The 17,662-nt window shown below is 39.8% G+C and overlaps 1 pseudogene; it reads right to left on the bottom strand.

Moving 5' to 3' along the window:
• Positions 1-617: 617 nt before the first annotated feature.
• Positions 618-1,294, bottom strand: LOC134376262 (proteasome subunit alpha type-2-like; annotated as a pseudogene).
• Positions 1,295-17,662: the final 16,368 nt, after the last annotated feature.

The following is a 17,662-nucleotide window of genomic DNA, read 5'->3' as shown; positions in this document are numbered from 1 at the left end:
GTCTTTCCTCTGAAAGTGGTCCTGTGACCCACTTTTGGCCAACAAGATATAGTGGAAAATCCGGGAGACTTTTGGGAAAGTCTTTCCTCCTCCTTAAAAGAAAGCTCTTTTCAGCTCCTTCCTTTTTCTCTTGTTCAGGACATTAGTATTAGTTAATGGGGTCTAGATCTGTGGCAAAACCTCACAAACAAGAAGTACAAAAATGAAAAACCACCATATTGAAGATGTCAAGACAGGAAAAAAAAAAAATCCCACCTCCAGATGATATTCTTGAGCCACTGAATTAATGCCAATAACATATTTCTGAGCATTTTGAGAAAACAAACCTCTATTACTTAAGCGTCTCATAGTCAAGAATTCTGTTACTTTTAGCTAAAAAGGTTTTGAATTGACACATCCCGTTCTATAGAGATCAGGCCTCAGTTTTATTTCCCATTATATCCTTCCACCTCTTGATTAGAGTTCTCTGTTCCTCCCCTTCTCTACTTCTGCACACATCCTGAAATATTCTGTCATCTCATCTTTGAAGGTTTTGCTTATCTTTTTAAAAATCTTAACAGTTTACTATAACATGTTTAAGTAGATTATCTGAAATTCTAAATTTTTCATTCACTTTATTACTGTGTTGTGACAGCCAAGTAATCTTAAATTGAAGTAAATTTCCTAAATCCAGCTTCATTGCAGATTCCAACTACTATGCTATCTTCTGTCATTTGCCCTTTAAAACTTTTCTTAAAGGTAATTTTATGAATAGCATCTTAAATTCCAGATCCTAATTATGTTTTTTCTCATGAAAAGTTTTCTCGTTCACATAGTTTATTTTTACTGCTGTAGCTTTCCAGACAAAGTAAATGCCAGATGAATCTGACTGAAATAAATATGATCATTCCTCATTCCAACCTCAAATAAGCAAAAAACCTCCAAATGAACAAACACCACCTGACTGAGAGTATTCTTGCATTCTGGAAGCTACTTTCTGTACCAGCTGAGATATTGGGGATGGGTTCTTGGTAGACATGATAGTATTGTTCAGCTAGTTTTCGAACTCTGTGCACAAGCACTCTGTAATCTGAGCCCATGCCACTGTACACCAATCCTATATGCTTGGTGATTGGTTCCACTTCATGAACGCTTTGCTTATCACACAGAATGGATTTCTGCCCTTCTCAGTTGCTTATGCCACACATTGTCAGCTTTAATTCCCATCGAAGGGGCTCCAGCAGCCAAAGCATATTGATCTGGATAAGTTTACAAGACAGGTAGTCAGCGAGAAGCTGTAACCATGCTCTACCATTTTACTGAGGGAGCCCTTTGTTAATCTTTTATTATCTCTTACTGTAGCAGTTTGCTAGTAACCCCCACAAAACACATTTCATTTGCTTCTTACTAGCTGTGTATTCACCTGTGCTCCTTTAGATTGTAGTATATATTTGAAGAGCAAAGACCATGTCTTATCTTTATCTCATTGCCTGTGTTAGGCCTTTATATAGGGAGTGGAGTTAGGATGGGAGGTGGTATTTGTGTCCCTAGCAGTTGCCTATGAATGCCTGCTAAATTTATGGAGTCTGCATACGAAAAATCTATCCTTAGCTGTTCTTATAAAAGTTTGGAAAATATTATCCTTACAAAGATTTTGTAAATACTCCAAGAAATTGGCTCCTACTACTATTCTAGCAGCTATTAGAGCCAGTTTGGCTTCAGGTCTTAGACATATGATTTGTTATCTGTTTTATTTGTTTTTTTGTTTTTCTTTTTTCCTGAAAGAGCTGGAATTCTGGATTGCTCCCCACTTAAAAAACTGCAAAATTCAAACCAGAAGTAGACAATGTAGAACACAAGACTTTCCTTTCCCACTCAGTTTTACAGGGGGAAAAAATCACGGCAGTTTGCCCAGAATAACATTTTGTGCCTGGCTTTTCAATAGCATATTACGATTAAAAAAAAAAAAAAAATTGTATGTGTGTTTTCTGTAACAGGACTTCTTAGATATTAGAATAAAAGGGTTGGGATCAGTCTTATCAATATAGGCAGGGCTCTAACAAATAGCTTCTGATACTCATTTTTAGGGGAAAAATAGTAAACTAAAATTTAAGAGGCTCACCTCTGATATATGATAGATTGTTTAGGTCATATTCAATCCTCACACTGTATGAGGTATTATTAGTTCTGTTTTACCAGTTAGGAAACTGGAATTCAAAGAGGCTGGTAATTTGTCCAAAGTGACAGTACTGGAATTTGAACTCAGATCTCCAAGAGTTGAAAGTTGAAGTAGTATCTTTACTCTCTTCCCTTAAAAATAATCATATAACATTGGAATAAAAACCTTGCCTCCAAAAGTGGTTTTGATGTTTACTCTCAGCCTAGAGAGAAGGAACTGGATTTACCTTCTCAACTAAAACAACTGAAAAGCCTGACAATATATAAAAACAACAGTGTTTAGACACTTGTTATTAAGCAGTGCAGGGCAGTGATCCCTGAGAAAAGGAACACAAATGAGTTGGGTCCTATGACTGCCCTGGCTGATAACCTGGAGAGAGATTCTAGATTGCAGCTCAGGGAGGGAGAACTAAAGTAGAGCCCAGAGGTTTCCCTGAGTTGAGAAAAGAGAGCTGGGAGTCTAGAGAGGCTAAAATGGGTGAAGTTTATAAGGCAGAATACAAAAGAGGAGTGAGCTGTCCAGAAAGAAAGTTTGGAGATCAAAAGAGGGTCCCCTTCAAGACTTAAGCTGAGTACTAAGTGCATGCATGAGGATATATCAAGGCTGAGAAAGAACCACCTGAAAGGATTAGAGGGAGCAATCATTGAAGTCCATACAAGGCAGTGAATAGTTTGTGTTTTTGCCAGAGGAGGAAACTTCATAATTCAAAGGACACTAGACAGAGTAGTCAGAAAAGTATTGCCTCAGGAAGAGAGCAAAACTAACCCTAGACTAAAAGTTGCTCTTGTCACACCTACTGAAGCCTAAAAGATAGCCTCAAAAGTTTCAAACAGTTTTTAAATAACTGTCTGCCAGAACAAAGAAGAATATTTATAGGAATATAAAAATATTGAACATTGAACAAGGTAAAATTCAAAATGTTTGGGATCAGTAAAAAATTAAAAGGCCTGCAAAAAGCGAGAAAATACAACCTGTAAAAGGAGGAAAAAAATAGAAATGACACAAATATGGCATGACACAAATAATAGAATTAATACAAAAGGGCCAAAGGCAGCCCCATCCCAGAAGCAGGCAAGGAGCATGCCCAGGGTCCTAGGTGGGAGCTGAGGGCAGCCCCCTCTACCCTGAAGCAGACAAGGAGCACACCAAAAACACCACTTCCACATGGGTGGCCCAACACAGCCACCACCACGGCCATGACTGCCACAAAAGTGACTTGATGCCGTAGCACTAGCCACAGCCACTGTGCAGTGAGCCTGCCAGACACTTGACTACACGGATGCAAGGAAAGTCACCAGTGGAAACTGGGAAAAGAAAAGGACATCTCTCTCCTCAAAGCCCACTCCAGAGTAACAGACAAAGCAATTGCACTACCAGATGACCAGACATCAACATATAGTATAAATAGGAAAATCCAAGAAAATATGACACAACTGAAAGAATATAGTAATTCTCAAATACCAGACCCTATGCAGCAGAAAACCCTTGAAATGATTGAGAAGGAATTCCCAGCCACAGTCTTAAGGATACTTACTGAGAAAATGTTATGGAACAGAATCAATAAAGAAGCAGTTGGCACTCAGAGGGTTGGAGAGTCAGGTATTTTATTATACTGGCAGGCCAAGATGTGCTAATGCTCCAAGTTCTGAGCCCCAAGTTTAAGTCTCACAGGGTTTATATAGGCAAATTCTTCCAGGTTTTAGGTTTCACCTTCTCAGCATTCATGTAGCCAGTGCAGTAGCTATTGTGATAAGCAAGCATAGTTTACAGAAGCGGGAGTGCAGAGCAGTTGATTATCAGTAAAGCTGATACAATAAGCAGGTTCTGTTTTAAAGGCAAAACAAGCTAATGAAAAAATTAATTTTGAATTTTTCCTACAATGCAAGAAGACTCGGACAACACAATGAAACAAACAAAAAATCCAGGATATGAAGGAGGAAATTTACGAAGAGATTAATAATTTAGAAAAGAATAGCAGAACTCATGGAACTGAAAGATTCACTCAGTGAAATAAAAAACAACTGATAACTTAAGCAGCAGGCTAGAACAAGTAGAAGAAAGAATTTCTGATCTTGAAGACAATCTTTTTTGATATAACCCAGATGGACAAAACAAAAAGAAAAATGTTGATGACGAAGAAAATTTGAGAGCAAGCAGACAACCTTAAGTGCACAGACAGTCAAATCATGGGTATTCCAGAAGGGGAAGAGAAAGAAAAAGGCATGGAAAATCTATTCAACAAAATGCTAACAGAAAACTTCCCAGTTATAGGGAGAGACATGGGCCTTCAGATCCAGGAAGTTCAAAGATTCCCAAACAGATTCAACCCAAAAAGATCTTCTCCAAGACACATTATAGTCAAACTGGCAAAGCTCAAAGACAAAGAGAGAAGCTTAATAGAAGTAAGAGAAAAATGTCATCACCTATAAAGGAGCCCCTATCAGACTAACAGCAGACTTCTTAACAGAAATTCTACACTCTGGAAGAAAATGGGGTGATATATCCAAAATTTTAAAGAAAACTGCCAGCCAAGAATACTACACCCAGTAAGGTTATCCTTCAGAAATGAGGGAGAAAGCATGAATTTTCCAGACAGACAAAAACTGCAGGAATTCACCAGCACATTACCAGCCCTGTAAGAAATCCTCAAGGGTGTCCTGTATCTGAAATCCTGCCCCTGCTCCCCCAAAATAATCACTACCGTGAATACACAAGAAAGAATAAAACCCACCAGTAGAACAAAAATGCAAATGAGAAAGAGAAACTAAATCTTAACACACACACACACACACACACACACACGATGAAACAAAAGCAAATGAACTCAGTCTCTGTGGAAGATGATAGGGAAACAATTCATTTTCTTAAAACTAGTAAGTAAAAGGGAAGAGTCGAGCATTTTTCCTTTATTTCTTATATGAAGTGTTCCTCAGGGTAACCATAAATAGCTGTGGAGGGAAGATTTCTGTTTATTGAAGTATCCAAGCTAGTAAATAAAGAGGGAATAAAATAATTAGAGTATAGTATTTTGCAAACCCCTATTGAAATAATTAATGGATCTAGCAAATGATCGTCAATGTCTGATAACATCACAGAGAGATGATCAGACATAATGGGCCTCCTGCAGTGAGAATATATACCTCTGAAGCCAAATCTAACCTGAGGGAGACCAAGCATCAGGATCCAGCAACCAATCATCAGGAAATACAAGGGATGATGTAACATGTTAAATGACACTACTTGGATGGAGCCAGCAAATACAGACCTTGGGAAACTTTATTGGTTAAGGGAGAAAAAATTCGATGAAGGGGGAACCTATAGATTAAAAGAAACTTAAGGGACAGCTGACATAGCAACCAATGCAGCAAGCAGAACTTGTTTGGATCCTGATGTAATCAAATCAATTGTAAGAAAGAAAGAGGGAGGGGGAGAGAATTGGAGAAATTTAAACAGCAATGAAAAAATATAATAAAAAACATTTATACAAAAGGACATTATATAGTCAAGAAGGTAGAAGTTGAGACAGCAGAGACCAGATTGAGCATGATAAGTAGAGACCTAGAAAGGACCAGAAAATAACTTGTAATAAATGGGAAATATAATGTATTTTAAAAACTGCACTGGGTGGGATTAACAGCAGATTAGACAGCAAAAGAAAAGATGGACCCAGTAGTAGAAACTATCCCAAGCTATTTAGACTGAAATGTGATGGGGGGGGGGGGGAGAAAAAAAACAGAGCTTCAATAAGTTTTAGGTCAACTTCAAGCAGCCTGGTATACCTATAACTGGAGTCCTCAAAGGAGGTGAGATGGGTGTGGGGAGTGGGGATACAGAAAAAATAGTTGAATACATAATGGCCAACTTTTTTTTTTTTTTTTTCATATTTGGTGAAGACAACCCATAGATCCAAGAAGCTCAATGAACCCCAAGGATGGGAAGTGAAGAAAACCACATCAAATTGCTTTAAGTCAGTGATAAAAAGAAAGTCTTGTAGCATATGAGGGGAAAAGGCATACTACATCCAGAGGAGTACAAATGAAAATGACAAGAACCTTCTTGTTGAAAACAATGAGGGCCGAGCCCGTGGCTCACTCGGGAGAGTGCGGCACTGGGAGCGCAGCGACGCTCCCACCACAGGTTCGGATCCTATATAGGAATGGCCGGTGCACTCACTGGCTGAGTGCCGGTCACGAAAAAGACAAAAAAAAAAAAAAAAAAGAAAACAAAGCCAAGAGACAGTGGAACAACAACTTTAACACAGTGAAGGAAGAAAAAAAACCAAAACTGTCAACCTAGAATTCTATCCTATATACAGTGAGAATATCTTTGAAGCAACAAAGGCAAAAAAAAAAAAAAGACTTTTGAACATCCATAGGCTAAAAGAATGTATCACCAGAAGACCTGCACTATTAGAAATGTTTTAAAAAGTCAAGCATGTATAAAATGATACAGAGTGAAAATGGGCAGATACATGGATAAATATGTAAACATTTTACTTTTAAATCTCTTCAAAAGATACTTGATTGCTTAAGACAAAACAGCATTTTATTGTGGAATTTATGATGCATGTCAAAATAAAAACAATCACAAAGTTCAGGAATGGGCAAATGGAATTATACTATTATAAGGTTCTTACACTATGATGTAAGTATAATATTACATGAAAGAAAACTACAGTAAAATAAGTATGTATAATACGAGGGTACTTTGAAAAGCTTGTGGAAAAATAGAAAAGAAAATTAAAAGTTAATACAAGTATTTCCAAGAACTTTTTGAAGACCCCTTATATAAACCTTAAAGCAAGTCCCCTCCCCAACAAAAAGGTTATCGCTAATAAGCCAACAAAGGAGATACAATGGAATCATTAAAAAACATGCAGTTAATCAAAACAAAGGAAGAAAGGGGGAAGAAGAGAGAACAAAGAACAGATGGGACAAAAAGAAAACAAATAGCAAGATGATAGTTTTAAGCCTAACCCTATCGGTACTCACATTGACTGTAAATGATCTAAACACCCAATTAAAGGGCATAGATTATCGAGTTGAATTTTAAAAAACAAGACCCATCTATATGTCAACTACTCAAAACCCATGAAGTACAAAGATAAACTAGGTTTAAAGTGAAAGTATGGAGAAAGATGTATCATGCTAAAAAGAAATGAGAAAAAGACAGATTAGCTATAGTAATAGTAAGCAAAGACTTCAGAGCTGAGAATATTACCTGAATTAAGGATTAAGACAGTAATTTATAGTGATAAAGGAATCAATTCATCAAGAGAAAATTACAGTCCTAAATGTTTATGTGCATAATAACAGAACTTTAAATACATGAGAAAAAGACTGATAGAACTGCAAGGAGAAATAATCGACAAATATAGCTGGAGATTTTAATAGCTTCGGTAATAGATAAAACATGTGGACAGAAAATCATTAACTATATTGAAAACTTGAAAAACACTATCAACCACCTTGACTTAACTGACATTTACAGAGCATTCCACCAATATGTATTCTTTTCACATGCATTCACAATATTTACAATAGAATTAATATTCTGGGTCATCAAACAAGTCACAATAAATAAAAGGTTCATACAAATTATATTCCCTGGCAAAAAAAAAAAAAAAAAGCAATCAATAAAAGATATCTGGAAAGTTCCCAAATATTTGGAAACTAAACAACATGCTTAAAAATAAATTAGAAAGTAATTTATTTTGACATGACTGAAAATGACATTTATTAGATAGAGATAAAGCAATTCTTAAAGGAAAAGTTATAACACTAGTTGCCTATACCTATATTAAAATAGAAGAAAATTCTTAAATCTGTTATCTCAGATTCCATCTTAAGAAACTGAAAATAAGAGCAAATTAAACCAGAATAAGCAGAAAAGGAAGTAATAAGGGTAAGGACAGAAATTAATGAAACCAAAAGCTAGTTCTTGGAGAAAAATCAACCAAATTGATGAACCTCCAACCAAATAAGTTGAAGGAAAAAAAAAAATATCAGAAATAAATAGATGTGACATCACTACAGATTGTTCAGAAATTAAAAATATAATCACAGACTATTATAAACAACTTTATGTCAATAAATTTGACAAATGAAATGGCAGATTCTTTGAAAGATACTGCTATAGTTTGAATACGTCCTCCAAAGTTCATGTGTTGGAAAATTGATCCCTAATGCTGAGATGCTGGGAGGTGGGGCCTGTAAGAAGCATTTAGGTCATGAGTGTTCTGCCCTTATGAATGGATTAATGCTGTTATCACAGGAGTGGGGTTCCTTATAAAGGGATGAGTTCCCCACCTCCAACCCTCTGTTGCCCTCCCATCATCCCATGATGCAGCAAGAAGGCCTTTACCAGATGCTATTGCCTTGATCTTGAACTTCCCATCCTCCAGAATAAGCCAGTAAGTTTCTGTCCATTATAAATTACCATGTCTGTGGTATTTTGTTGTAGTAGCACAAAATGGACTAAGACAGACACAAACTAAAAAAGCTTATGAAAGAAAGACTAAATTTACACTTTCTATTGAAGAATTATAAGAAAACAATTCTAATTTTTAAATGGGCAAAAGATTTGAACACATTTTACAAAAGAAGATATGAGGATGGCAAGTGAATACATGAAAAGATGCTCAACATCCTTGCAAATTAAAACCAGGTACAAATTAAGTGCAAATTTAAACCAGCATTGAGATACCAGTATATACTCACTAAAATGACTATAATTAAAAGGGCTGACTCTCCTAAGTGCTGGCAAGGATGTGGAGCAGCTTGAACTCTCATATATTGCTAGTGGGAATGTAAAATAGAACAACCTGGTTGGAAAATAATTTGGTGATTTCTGTGAAAGCTAAACATACAGTAGCATACTGTATGCATTCCAATCATAGACGTTTACACCAGAGAAATGGAAGCTTATATTGATAACAAAGAGTCATACATGAATGTCCATAGCAAGTATATTTGTAATAGCCCAAAAGTAGAAACCACCTTAATGTCTTTCAATAGGTGAATGGATAAATAAACCTGGTACATAGATACACTTTGCAGAAATAAAAAGAATGAGCTACTAATACATGCAACATGTTAATAGTTTTTAAAACCTTTTTATTGTGAAATATAAATATATAAGATATTGCACACCAAAATTAAGACATAGAATGTTGCTAGCACCCAAGAAGCCTATTTTTTGCTCTCTTACAATCATAGCACTTACCTCTCCCCAAAGATAACCACTGTACTTTTTGTAATAATAATTTCTGCCTTAATGGGCATTCCCAAGCTCTAGAGATTAATTACATTGACTAGTTATTGAATCTTATATAGATGGATTATGTATGATATATTTTTTTGCATCTGGCTTCTTTCACTCAGCTTTAGATTTACTGTTATGTGTAGCTGTAATTTATTTTCATTTTGTACAATATTCCGAATGTACCATGGAAATGAGTTGTCCTGTTTAGGGCTATTATGAAAATTTCACTATTAGCATTCTCACACACTTTTCTGTGGGCTATGTACCTAGGAGTGGAGTTACTAGGGTATAAGTTATATTATATCATCAAATTTATTAGATGTCAAACTTTTACAAAATGGTTGTTCATGTTTACACTACCATAGAGTTCTGTGGTGGTCAGAGATTTGTTCAGCCTGGTAGTCTCTCAGCCAAATCAACCCCAAATGCTGGGCTCCCTCTCTGGGATTGTCTTTCTTCTGAAATTGGCTCATTAATTCATTTTCTTGTTAGCTCTCTAATGCTTTCAAAGTTTTTGTTCATATCTTGTCTTTTATGGTTGTCTTTATTTGGAGGGTTGGTCTGAATTACCTATTTCACCATTACTAAAAGCAGAACCTTTATTATTTATGGAAAAATTTACTGTATGTCTACAGACATTTCTGGATACTAAGAGATATTTCTCAGTCTTAAAAAAATAATTCTTAATAGTTACTGGGGATGGTAGGTCTGAGGTGTTCTCAATGATCCTGAATGCAGGCTTTGCATTGGGATTACATTAGATTTCTTAAAGCTGTGTGCCTGAAACCAGGAGAGTGGTTGCACAAAGTATGGGAAGATAGGAGATAAACTTTACTAAAATTTACTGAGTCTTCTTTGGTTACCAGGTGGCTCCCTGGGAATTTTGCATTGATTTATAATAACATCAGCTCATAACTCCAAGTGATCTGAGACTCACAGATGTACCACAGCCTTGGCATTCTATGTACCTGTTATTTGGATTATACTCCTAGTTGTATAAATTCTGGGAGCAGAACTCAACATTTACAATGAGAGAAACAACTGCTACTTTTTGGTGTAAGTGTACTCAGCAGGTCATTTTGGAGTAAAACTTTAAGCTGTGTACATGTACGGTGATGGACACCTGTTGTCCTGAAGGATGGGTATAACTAGGAATTTTATGGCTTTATGAAGGCCAAAGTCACCTTCTACAAGGCTTGCTTAAATGTCACATTCCTAATGAGGCCTATCCCATCTTTGCATCTCAGACCCCTTTAATCTGCTCTACTTTTTTATCCTTAACACCCTTCAATATATGATAAATTATTGACTTATTTATTACATCTATTGTTTGACCATCTCCCTCTGCTAGAGAATAAGCTCCACAAGGATGGAGATCTTTGTTTAATTCACGACCAAAACCCCAACACCTGAGAATTTTTGGAACATAGTAGGCATTTATTATGTACTTATTGGACTTCCTGATTATAGGAGTAATCAACTGAAAAAACGTAAGCAATATGACCCTATTTATTCTCCACACTGGTGAAGTAACCCATATTAGTTACAGACAGTTTGAATTTTCTGGGGGCTATTTTAGGGATAGATTATTATTACTATTATTTTAAGGGCTTCAGTCAGATAGATTTTTTTTCAATATTGTTTTGAATGCTTTTATACTGATTGAATGATCTTTTCAAAATGACAGTAAGAATAAGAATAGAGGGGGGCTGGACAGTTAGTTGCTCAGCTAGTTAGAGCGTGGTACTGATAACACCAAAGTCCAGGGTTCGATCCCCATACTGTCCAGCCGCCAAAAGAGAAAAAAAAGAAGATGAATAATGGGAAGTTAGAACTGCTAAAGATAAGAAATTAAAGATAAGACTCGAGTCATTTATCTTGGAGTCACAGGCGAGGAGGGCCCCGAGCCTTGCCTGGATAGGCTTCTTTTCATGACCGTCTGCCACCTGGGGAAATGGCTGGATGTGAAGCCAAGCCAAAGAGTCTCTGTTGCACTCAGCTCCTCCTTGGAGAGGGGGTAGAAGAAGATCCAGACCTTTCCGCTGAGAAGCTTGTAGCCTTCACGCAGATACTGGCTGACCCCACATGTTAAGAACTGTGTGACCTGACCTGGTTACTTTACCTCTCCAGGTCCTCCTTTGTAAAATAGTGTATAACCCACAAGGTAGCTGTGAGGATTAAATAAGGTAATTGGAGGAAGCATCTAGAAAAATGCCTCATTTATACTAAACACTCAGTAAATGTTTGCAATTATTTTCTATATTTTGGTTCAGCAGACATTTAGTGAATGTGGATAAGGTTTGAAATCACTGTGCAAGGTGATTTCAAGTTGATTAGCTTGTTTCATTTTCACAGCAATCTGTAAGGTAAATTCTATTCTTTGAGTTTGATACAATTGAAGTGACTTTTTCAGGGTCACACAGTGCTAGGAGGGCACAAGCTATGGAGAAGAAAAACTAGAGGGCAATGTCGGCCACCAAATATGCCATTTATTATTATTATTATTTCCTCATTTCTTCCTTTATTAGTGAAAACTCTCAGTACTGTGCCAGACCTTGTGGGAGATAAGTAGATGAAAGTAATGTTCCTTGCCTTAAATAAGTTCATAGTCTAATAGGGGAGACAGACTTTCCTGGTTACTATAGCTGTGTAACAAATTTCCCCAAAATTCAGAAAAGCCACAGCAAAAATGGGTCTTCAGTGCTCCATGATGTCTGAGGCCTCGGGAAGATAGTTGGGGAACTGAACAGCTGGGGCTGGAGGATCCCCTTCTAAGATGGCTTCTTCACTCATACTTTTGGTGCGTGGGCTGGGATGTTTTGAAGGCTGTCAGTTCAACTGAGACTGTCAACCAGAACATCTACATGTGGTCTTTCCCTCCATGACAGCTAGGTTCAGAAAGGGAGTGTCCCAAGAGGATACCTCAGGAGAAGTATATTCCAAGAAGACTAAATGGATACTTCTAGGCCTTTTCTAGTCTCAGAAGTCTCCTAGTGTCACTTCTGCTATATTCTAGTTATCAAAGCAGTCACAAGCCTGCCCAGATTCCAGGGGAGAGGAGATAGACCTCACCTCTTGATGGGGGATGCCAGAAAATTTTAGGGCTGCATTTTAAAACATGGGCATAAAATTACTGTCATGCAGGCAAACATTACAGCCCAGTGTTAAAGGCTCTATGAGAGACATAAGCTCAGGGCACTATTGGGAACAGAGGAGTAGCACTACAACCAGTTTATGGTTAAGAAAAGTGTGCTTTAAGAAGACTTCCTAGAGGAGCAGTAGGTGGGATGAGTTTATAAGGACCAGGAATTAGTCAAAGAAAGTGATAAGAATGGCTGCTGATGAAGGGCATCCTGGGCCTGCTACAGTGACAAGTTAGAGATTTTTTCTAGGGGCCTCTACATCCAGTTATTCACAGGCAGCTCATCCTCCCTGTTTGGAATTTGAACAGTTCAGTTTCTCTCCAAGGGAACTCTCCTTTTCTGTTTATAGACATTTGTATTTGACAATTGATTCAATGCAATTTTAATCTCCAGTGGCGGGATAGTTTTCTAGAAAACCTATTCTATATTTTCATGGGATGGGAGAGATTGTCATTGTAATGTGCTGTTGATTTTGTGTACTCAGAGGTTTTGCTTCAGAGTTGCTTGTTGAGTTTACTGATTCCATCCAGAAGCGGACTCATTTCCTTTCCCATCGAACCTGCCCTTTCCCCTCTGTTCCAGCCTCTGGTGGCCTCTCTTTCCTCTCTGCCACCCTCTTTCTTACCCACTGGCCATCAAAGTCCTGAAGATTCAGCTCCTGCAGTTTCTTGCGTCTGTTTCCTGTTTCCTGGACCTACTGTGAGTTTTCACGGGCCTGTTCCTCTGCTTGGAATGTCCTTCTTATTGTTGCCTGCTGAAATCTTACCCATACTTCACATCCTTGATGATGCCTTAAAAAAAGATTTTAAGGTTCAGGGAGCTATCACTTAGTCTGTGCCCCCACAGCTTATTGAATTTGTTTTGTCACCAATGTCTTAAATTTTGGTTAATTGTGAATATCTGAGCATATGAGTCTCTCAAAGAAAGGAAGGTACCATAGCTTGGCAAGTTTTAGTCCCATTTGCCTAGCTCAGTGCACGGCACAGTAAGTGCATGTCCAATACATGGTGGAGAGTTTAACTGTTTTTGATGGAGATGCTGCCCTTATCATTGTAGTTAATATGGTTATGACGACAGAGGGATCAGCCTGAATAAAGCCTAGAGAGGGCAGAGTGCAGGATGGCTGGAAAGATGCGTGATGTCGATGTGGTGTTGACATCATTACAGTCACTGAGATGGTGATCATCATGACCCCGCCACACTGTCTGGTTCCTGGGGTCCTCCGGGTACTGATCACTCCGGTTATGCCAGGTCTGGCCACCAGGTGGCGGCGTCGCTCCACGAGTGATGGTCCGAGTGCAATCTTCGGGCGCGGGCTCCGGCTCGGGGCGCCTGACCGGCCAGATGGGAGTTCAGCCTTGCCCGTTGCTAGTGCCCTGGGCTGGGCAGGATCCCGCGGCTGGCCACAAACCCAACTCCCTGCTCTCCAAGTCACACTTCCTTATCCATCCTCACTGCACCTCTGGGCGGTCGCGACTCCAGTCAGGCTCCACACTCCTCCACAGCATTGCTTTGCATTTGGTGCTTCCTGCAGACGGGGTGATGCCCTCTCTCCCAGGCAGCCTGTTTGGCCATTAGGGCTGGCGGGAAGTGCTGGGGAGGTCTGAGTCTCAGACCGAACAGGACACAATTGAATGATCAGCTTTCTTAATACACCAAGAGTCCAAGATCTGAAAAATGTATTCCCTAGGCAGCCTCCCACTGTTCTGTCTCTCTGTACCCAAACGCACCCTCAGAAATGTCATACATCTGCCAGTCCCTATTACTTATGACCCAGCCGTTGCCTGGCATTTCCTCTGAGCAACAGATGACTTGCAAGAAATGGGTGTCACCGTGCATTGGAAGGAGATTCAGGGTAGCCTTCTGCAAAAAGGATGCCCAGATGTTCTCAAGCAGATGAGCTAAGCACCTCTGTGGCCAGTCCTGGCTGCACATGCCATCTCACTTCTGGAGCTGTCCTCAGGCTCATCTCCCCAGCAGAGGCTTCTTTCCTCCTGGGCACATAGGCTCTGTGTGCACCCAAACCTTGTCCCTAAACTGTCAGTGGGTGACTCAGCTCTTGGCACAGTCTGTTCGGACTGTCCACTTCCCAGTTAAAGGCTCTTAGGAGCTGTTAGTTTTCATCTAGAAACCAGAGTTCTTAGTCTAGTAGCACATGAGCTCATGCACATAGAGGAGTTTAGTTTATTTGTTCCATGCTCAAGCACAAAGGAATGATGATTAGGACTCTCCTGTATTCATACGTTTATGCATTGTATCCATCACATCTGTGCAAGGTTCTGGAAGAGACGATGCCTTTGAGGTGTTTGTTTGGCCTGTATGACAAAGGACGTAAGGGGCTTAATCCCTCCTTGTCCTGCATCCACACACACACAGGCACACAGGAAGAGCCAAACTAGGAAGGTTCTTTCTGCCCTTGGGTTTGGGATATGGATGCAGAGAGGGACTGGGGGAAAGGAAGATATGGGAAGCCATTTAGAGCCTGTATCATGAGCAGGAAATTAGTACTCTACCCCTAAAAGTTTACAATACCTTCTCCACCAAAGAAAACTCACAGGATAGGAATACATCCAAAAGAGGAACCCAAAACCCAGAGCATGAAACAGGTAGAGCTCACAGCATTCTGTTCTTGGATCCTGAAGGAAGCAAGCCTCCTTGGCAGTCTGAGGACAAGTGGTTGTCTCTTCAGGTGAGTTCTGAGAGAAGGCACAAGTAGAGGCATAATTTCTTCTGTGAATCCCACTCAGGAATCTAGTGCTCAGGGGCAGGAGAGCAGCCTGGAGCTCAGGAACGATGATTAGCAGAATTTAGGGCCTGCTGAGGAGAAGTGGGCATGAGGCGGCCCTCAGGAGCATTATCCTGGAAACAGGAGTGTTAGGAACCCTCAGTGAGGAGGAGCTGGGAGCTGACGTCAGAACCCACTGTTTGCTGGGGATATTTGAGCCAGGTTATCCCTACACCAAAATGCATCATGGGAAACACAGAAGCAATGAACACATTGTTTTTTTTCCAAACTACAAGCAGGACAAAGCTCTTCAGAACTTCAGACAAGTCACCCCCTCCACACACATGCATGCCCCCTCCTGTGATGCTGATCTTCCTGGTTTCATAATTTCTGTAGCCCAAAAAAGCTGTCTGGTTGCTACTCCTAGTGAGTCTTCGATGAGAATCGCTATCCCCCTGGGAGAGTTCAGGCCTGAGAGAGCATGAAAAGAGGGCATATCTTTTGTACCTTTAAAATAGGCACCATCCTCTCCTTTTAGGCTGCCTCACAGAGGTGATGTGAGATCAAATAAGACAATGCTTGAGAAAGCACTTTGCAGACTGTTGAGTACTGCTGTTGCTCCTGGGCAGTGTTGTATCAAGTTACATTGTTGTCCCAGTGCCTTCAGTCTCTTTGTTTAATTAATTGCTTAGCACTTGTTTAATTCACATGTCAACCCGGGTCTCTTCGAACTAGTTGTTTTCTGCAGAAGTCCAAAGTCATCTTAAATATTCCACAAATTCCCAGGGGATGAGAGTCATCTTCTCATGAACACTTCTGCTACACGACATTGATCCAAATGAGATATGCAGCCCCTTCCTCAAGCTCTTAAAACAACAACAGCAGCAACACAAAACCAGTGTCCATGAGTGTGATAGAATTTGCTGAAGTGTTGAAGGGAGGCAAACAGGTTCATATCACAGCATGAAACCCTTTCAGGTTGAGCATTATACATCTCTGTTCTCACAATTTGCTGGCACTTAACTAACTCCAGGGTCAGGGTCTGGATTCCATCCTACCCTGGGGGAATGCCAGTGACTCAACTTAATATATAGATCTATCTTAACCTTAATTCTCTCTCCTTCATCCTCTCCTTTCAGTCTCCAGTTTTCTGTTTCATACCCCTCCTTCTCCAGAGCAAAGCAAATTCCTCTCTGTTTTCATAGGTCCACTTTAGCCAGTGGCTTTGCAGTTGAAGTTTCTGTTAGTCTCACCTTCTACCCCAAGGTGCTTGTCAAGGTATTTTCCCAAAACAAAGGTAGTTCCCTCCCTAAGAAGAACTCTGCAGCCAGCTGTTAAGATAACATTTTCACCTCATGACATTTACCATAATAGAATTCAAAAATGTTTTCAACAGCTTTGATCTGGAAAAAATAACCTACCTAGTTAAAAATGAAATTATAAAGAAAACTCAGAGTAACTTGGAGAGAAGGAGATGAAATTCTCTCAGAAGTTGCAGCAGCCCTTTCCAATAGCTAAGACTACAGAGGAAGCAGATTTGCACCTTCTCAATTCAACACCTAATCCTCAAGTTCCCCCAAGGCCTAGTGGTGTGGGCTCTGATCCCCTGCAAGCAAAGGCTCCAGGAGGAAATGAAGGTCTCAGCTCACCCTGGATGTCTAGGGGAACTGGAAGCAGTGGGGAAGCTGGCGTTTGGAGGCACAGAGTGAGCCTGCTTGGCTGACTACCAAGCCTCACTCCTGCTGCTGTGATGCATCTTGGGCAGGGTGAGTTTGAGGGACCTCTCCGCAGCTCACTGGTTATCCCACCATAACACTGCTGTTGTCATGGCATAACTGTCTGTTGTAGACTTGACTCTCTCCCCCACACTGCACCCCTCTGCCAGCAGGCACCAAGTCCAGTTTATTGCTGTGTGACTGGTACACAGAAGGGATGCAATAAATGTGGAAAGAAGGAAGGAAAGAATGATTGGACTACTATCTGGGGTCCTGAATCTGATTTCTAGCTTCTCCACTGACTGACTCTGAGGCCTCTGGCAAACCTACAAAACTCACTCAAACTTTACCTTTAGAAAATCAATGCTTGTCTTGAAGGGAACATATAAGGATCTAATGACAAGATGTGAAGGCACTTGGAAGGTCACAAGGATAAGAAACAATGGTTATTGGGTCAAAAGGTAATAGGCCCAGCCCCATAGCCAAAAATGTCCCCATGGACAGTGCTTGACACAGTGTCATGTGTCTTCTCATGCTTTCCCTCTCAAATCCCAGGAAGAGCAGCTTCAGTTTCCTACTAACTTTACTTGGGATAAATAGAGACCCAAAGGTGAGTCTTGTCCAAAGCCACCCAGCTGTCTCCTGACACAGCTAAGGT

This window comes from Cynocephalus volans, chromosome 4 (genome assembly GCF_027409185.1).
Source record: "Cynocephalus volans isolate mCynVol1 chromosome 4, mCynVol1.pri, whole genome shotgun sequence".
Lineage (NCBI taxonomy): Eukaryota > Metazoa > Chordata > Mammalia > Dermoptera > Cynocephalidae > Cynocephalus > Cynocephalus volans.
This window is presented reverse-complemented; position numbering and strand designations above follow the sequence as displayed.